The sequence below is a fragment of the Notothenia coriiceps genome, unplaced genomic scaffold, assembly GCF_000735185.1.
Source record: "Notothenia coriiceps isolate Sejong01 unplaced genomic scaffold, NC01 NC01_scaffold00037244, whole genome shotgun sequence".
In the NCBI taxonomy this organism is placed as follows: domain Eukaryota; kingdom Metazoa; phylum Chordata; class Actinopteri; order Perciformes; family Nototheniidae; genus Notothenia; species Notothenia coriiceps.
Window position 1 is genome coordinate 8,872,730 of NW_011369945.1, and position 7,034 is coordinate 8,879,763.

Genomic DNA, 7,034 nt, shown 5'->3' on the forward strand with positions numbered 1-7,034 from the left:
GTGTGTGTGTGTGTGTGTGTGTGTGTGCGTGCGTGTGCATGTGTGTGTGTGTGTGTGTGGGTGGGTGTGTGTATAGTTTAGTTGAGGTTCTGGAGTGGATTATTTAAGGAGGAAATATTGTTTTCATCAGAATGATCTACTGAGCCACGGTGGCTTATAATGAGGTTCACCTATATTAAACCATTGTGAAGGTCATATTAAGTAATATTTAGAAAACACTGATATACTTGATTACCTGCATGAAAACCTGCTGTTAGGGAATAATTTGCTTAGGTATTCAACCTTTGACACGATTCATCATTTTCTCCTCTCACTGTCTCCTTTCCCATGGCATAGGTCTACGGCCTTGGGTATTGCTGCTATCTCTTTTAAGGAGGAGCAGCTTGGGCGCATTGTTGTTGCCAGTCTATGACAGAGCACAAGCCGCCATGAGGTAGTTTACTGTTCAGGGACGAAGGTTCCCTGGCGCGCATTCTTTCCTATGGACGAGAGCTCTAGTTAAATTCAGGGTCCATAATGTTTAGTCTCACTGATAAAGAATGTTGATTATTGCACTCCGAACTAGTTAAAACCTCGAGCTACAGAAAGAGTTTTTCAGAATTGGTTTGGCAACCGCTGTGTCAACTCGTGACACACCACCTGTCTTGTCAACTCTCCGGCCGTAACTCCAAATAAACCATCAGTGTTTGACATCAAAGCTCCAACTCTCCAACTTCTGTAGCATCAGGAGACTCCCCATTGCTACAGAAGTTTCTCCCACACATCTACACTAGGTCTCATTTCTCACATTTCACGTCTTTTATTTGTTATTATTATTAGTGTATTATATGAATGTACTATTAGCATTAACCTGCAAAATAGTAAATAACTCACAACTCGTGTTTATAGTTTCTGCGTTTTCTAGTCAAAAGTATATTGTTTTTCATGTTATTTGCTTTTTTTCAAAATGTTTATGAACATAACAGTACATTCCAAATGTATATTTATGTATAGATGTTGTAATTGTACAAAGCTTTGGCAACATTGTATCTCATTATGTTATTGCCAATAAAGCTATTTCAATTGAGTTGAATAGCATATCAATGGCAAGTGGTTCAGGACAGAAGTCTGTCTTTTTGTATTGATACATAATCTGTATATTAGTGAAAAAGAAGGCACTTCCTGTCAGCCAGAAGAACTCCAGTGAGCTTTAATGCAATCTAAATCTAAAAGTATTTAAATATTTCCGATTTGTATCATCCATCCAACTAATAACCTGAGTTAGCTGACTTTCATTCATCCTTATCCTTGTACAAAAAATAAACGTTATCACATCAGGACATACATATACAGTTTTGTCAGACGTGAAAAATGGCAAAAGCTTCAAATATCAGTTTAAAATGACAACATACAGTGTCTTTACAGATACTGTATGGACATATACATTTAAATAGCTTAAAAAACTCAAAAAAAGCTAAATGTAGCATTTGCCTTTACAAGCAAAATAACATATTTCTGTGTGTCGTCCTGCTGCAGTGTTCTAGTTTCCCAGCCTTGTTCAGCTCTAAATGAAACCAGCTTCCACACTATAAATAGCACACTGAAATGCGGTGCTAGAGAGGTCTGCATACACATCTTTAGTCTTCCCTGCTCTGATGACCTATTTTAACATAAGCTATACAAAGGATACACACACACACACACACACACACACACACACACACACACACACACACACACACACACACACACACACACACACACACACACACACACACACACACACACACACACACACACACACACACACACACGCACCTAAACCTGTCAGTCAACCCAGTTTGTCTGCTCACAACAACAGTAAATGAAATGGATGTGTCAGCCGTATTGATCTGTGCAAACAAATATTGTAAGAGGGAGGAGCTAACCCTGGACTCACCTCAGACATTTAGCTTTGAGGCATAACAACCTTTTCACATGATTGGTATTTAAATGACAAGATTAAAATATAAGATATCAAATAGTTTATCTAACATTCATCTCCTAAATATTGATATCGCTGGTATACTCAGTGTCACATATCAGAGCAAGGTCATTCCACATGGTCCTGCTTCAATATAATCCATATTTAATCAAAAAGAAACAAGTTATTCCTATTCAATAATCTTCCAACTGGAGAAATTCCAAAGATTACAGCTACAACACATCTTTAATATTGAAGAATCACCATTATGTAGATTGTGTGATGAAGAAGAGGAAGAGCAGATGTTTTGGCTTTTCTACTGTCCATACGTTGCACGTCTGTTTGCCAAGATTGAAAATGAACTGAAGCCACCCAATATTGATTACAGTTACACCTTCCAACATTTTATTTGTGCTTCTGGAGGAAAATAGTCCAAAGATAATTAATACAATTATTTTTCTTAGTAAAATACGTATTTTTCCAACTGAATCAAGGAGTGATCTGGATTTAGAAGTTTCAAAAAAAGATCGCAAAGACAGTTTCTTTTGGAAAAAATATTGCAACAAAAAATTCAAAAGTTCGTACTGTAAGATGAAATGGAAAACAATCAGCTCTAACGGAGAGTGGGACCGTATGAAATATTAAATATGCTTTTCTTTGTTTGTGTTTCCTGCCTTTACTAAATAAATACAGATACATTATTACAAAAAAAGGCAAACCAATATCTAATATTCTTTACAATTTTAAACTAACTTGTGTGTAAAGATAAAAAAAAATCCTTAATAAAAACATGTCCACCAAATATTTCCCATGTTCTCCTGTAGACCTGACAGCTGGATCTCATAACGTCCTCACTGTGCTGCAGCTATGTTTAGAAAATAACACACACATGTATGAGTGTGTTAGTCTATTTCTACCAACACCACTGTAATCTATTCTAGCTCACCGTTGGCCTGTTTAGACATGACACACACAGAGACTGTGTTACCAAGGCAACATGGTCACCATGACGACCAATTGGTCTGTTTTTCGAGTGGAGAGAAATAGAAAATGAGCGGAGAATCTGGTGCATGAACACAAAGATTCAGTATCAATCGCAGTGTTTCCCACACATACCCGTCGTATTGTATCCTAACAGACAGCTGTATTTGCTGACCCAGTTTATTGTATGTTCTTATCAGAGAGCACAACGTTGTCTGTGATTTATTATCCATCTCACAATCTGCCCATGCTCTACCCTTTCTGAACCTGTTCTTGTTGCTATTGCATCAAGAATCTATGACTATTACACTGCAGAGAAAAACAAGACGTAAAGACATGCCCTGTTAATCACAGCGCCATGTTTCCCATGCACTGAACTGCTGTAGCGTTCTCTCAGAAAACACACAACCTGAATCTAAATTCATCAACACAATAGCAAGAAGTACAGAAACGCATACAAAATGTCTTTGTATGCGTCACAGCTACGCACAGCATCTGTCTTACATTGCAGCAGAAAGTCCCATGATAACAAAATGAACTGAACCAGCACCTACACAGCCAATTACTTATAAATCAGGGAGTATCCCTGTCCAGTGGCACAAGTGACATCATGGGTGAACGGATGATGATGCAGATGTTGTAGAAGGTTGTGTCATGTCTTTTTCATCAACCACTGCAATATGTAAAATATATTGTAGTTAAACAAGCCTCTCCTGCCAGTGATGCTGAATTGGATGCAGTCACCGGACATTGTGTGAACTAATCTGTGGATCTGTTCTGAGCACACTGACATGGTGTTGGCTGATCCACAGTATAAGTAAAGAAACCTCTTTCAATTTGAAATGGGATTTATTGTGTGACTTTAATAAAGATGTATTGAAATACATGATGGATAATTAATTGTCTGTAACCTCTTCCTGAGATTATTTCTATAGCTCAGGGCTATTTGTCTGAGCTCTGCTGTGATTACAAACAGTGTGACACAAGGACAACTCGTGCAACAGATAATTAGTAATATAACAACAAATATGACACACATTCACATTGATATGGAGACAAAGACAGATGGCTTGTTAAACACTTGAAACACACTTCCTCTCAGGGACAACGCTTGTTGCCGTGGAGACAGTGAGGCTGAGGCATGAGGGAACAGTCTGTGACAGTTTGTGATTATTGTTCTTTCAGCACCAATAGTCATAATGCTGCTCAAGGAGTGGAATGGTGAATGTTGGACATGTGAACTGCTCTGATACACATGTCTGGCCCTATTCGTAACAGTATCCCTTTAAGTTTACCGGCAGAGCTGTGATCATTTATTACGTTATTTTTTAACCAACCCCACCCTGCTGAGGGTCAGCTGTGATACACTGTGAGCCATTTCCCTGATGGAGCTTACACCATGTCCACAGTTAAATTTAGAACAGGTTGTTGCCCAGGTTTTTAGAAACCACTATGACACCATCACACTTTATGGACATGAGGAATCAGTTCTACTTGGATTGTTCTGTTCAAATATGTATTGATGTGAGGTACCAATGAGTATACATCTGTACAGTATAACATATTTGAATACTTTGTGTATGTGGATGGATTAATATACATGTGAAGGAAGGAACAATTAATATTGCATTTATTTAAGGGATTCATACTAGCTACAAAATGTACTTAAAAGCATCTCGCCACTCAGTTAGTTTCTCAAAAAGCACAAACAATTCACAGTCAAATGACTCTCATTTGGTGATATAGATCTTAATATCACAGACATCTGCTTTCAAGGAGCACAGATGGGACTAAAAACAACAGTTTCATTTATATAACAGAATTTTAATTTGACGATGCCCTACTAACAGATGTCACTGTATCTGACCCAATTGTCACCTGCTAAAATGAGAGGCCTGCTGTTGGTGGCAAGTGAGTTAATGACCACATGTAAGGGGATCCCTCTACATCTAGCAGCAGTGTGAACTGACACCACAGGTGTCTCAGTGAGTGTGTGTCTGTCTGTCTGTCTGTCTGTCTGTCTGTCTGTCTGTCTGTCTGTCTGTCTGTCTGTCTGTCTGTCTGTCTGTCTGTCTGTGTGTGTGTGTGTGTGTGTGTGTGTGTGTGTGTGTGTGTGTGTGTGTGTGTGTGTGTGTGTGTGTGAGAGCTGTATTTGAAAGCACACAAGACGTTTTCAGAGTAACGTGACACTGATGAGGCTGCAGCCACACGAGGACGATAACGGAAACGAAGCAAAATCGTTATCAAAAAAGTATTCCGTCCTCACGCAACAGGCACCAGAAACGTGTCCGTCCACACGAGACAGCTTGAACCGCTGGAGACACTGTAGTACATATGCCAGGCCTGTAAGTGGCGCTGTACTTCTGCCACAAAATACACCAAAAGCAGCGAAGAACACTTCTCGCGCATGCATGGTTGCCCTTCTGTTTATTCTCCGCGCTGGCTTTAGCAGCAGAGGTGGGGTTTCACCGGTCAACATGTCCGTTAAAGTTTAAATCTTCCGGACAAAATGAGAAAAGTGCCGGTCAAAGGTCTTCTTTGTTATTTATAGAGCTCTAAAACAAATGAATAATGACTCTATAAGAATAATAGACGGAGGACGGAGCCTCTCTTTTCCTCCCCCTCTCCTGACAGCCAGTCAGTATCCGTGGTCTCATACAGCTGGCTGCCGCCACCGGACCTCATCGTTCTGGTGAAAACCTGGAGAGACTTTTTTCTTTCTTATTATTGATTTATCTGTTATGGCTTGTTCCTAGGCTAAACCTGACTAACCCGAAAACATTCACGATTTATAATGGCCCTCGATTATCGCCACGACTGACCGCGCTTACCACACACCCCTTATCGGCGTTTTTACTTATGATATCCAAATAACTATATATAAAAAAAATAGCATCAGTTAACTTGAAAAAGAACCCTGTTTTATCTGAGAGGTAAGTCGGGTTTATAAATGAGACGACAATTTACAATAAAACCACACATTTTCACTCTAATGTACACATCTACTAATTTAATTAGTAACATAAATACCCGAAAGTCATTGTCAGAGTATGTTATGTGTGCTACGTGTGTCTTCCTAAGTTTTTTGAACATAAAAGTACTAGGCGGTTTTCCTAAGTGTGAACATAAAGGCCTAGGTGTGAACACAAAAATAGAAGAGAGCAAAAGGAGGAGGAGGGCAACACAACAACTCTCTCTATTTTTGTGTTCACCACACTAGCCTTTATGTTCACACTTAGGAAAACGCCTAGTAACAAATTTATGTTCAAACTTAGGAAGACACACGTACAACACATAATACTCTGTACAAGACTCGGGTATTTATTTACTAATTAATATTAGTAATGTGTACATTTAGAGTGAAAATTGTGTGGTTTTATTGTAATTGGTGTCTCATTTATAAACGATACCTCTCAGATAAAACAGGTTCTTTTTCTATTACTGATAGCTATTTTTGTATATATACAGTTATTTGTGATATCAGTAAAAAACGCCTGATAATATGGGGTGTTGTTGTACGTAACGGTCTGTTATGTGATAACCATTGACTGTTGTATTTATAAATGGTGAATGGGTACAGGTTTACCTAGGAACAAACAACAGAAACATAAAGAAGAAAAAAGTCCTCTTCAAGTTTCACACCGACGATGATCGTGAGATATTGCTCAAAGTAAAGGACTATTGCTACTGCGGTTATCTCGGGGCGGAGAGGAGACGCGAGTGGGGGCACAGGGCGGCCGCAGCAACGACTACACCAAAGCGGTTGTTGTTGTTGTTGTGTTGTTGTTTTTTGGTTGTTGTTGGCTCACAAACCGGTCCAGGGCCATTAGAGCCGTCTAGTTCGAGACGACCCACGTGATGGGTCGTCCTCGAAGGTCGATCTAAACTAGCTATACCTGTAATTTGCGGCTCACTTCAGGATTACCTGTCCTCTCCTCATGTGCGTCGAGACGTATAGTGGAACGTCGAGGCGGGGCGAAACTACCTCGCTACTCGCCTTGTTTCTGTGTGTGAAGTTCAACTCTAGTAGTGAGAATCGAATAAAATTAATGGAGAAAGTTGATGGAATTTGATCAATATTTACTACAAATAAAAATGACAGCCAGTGAGT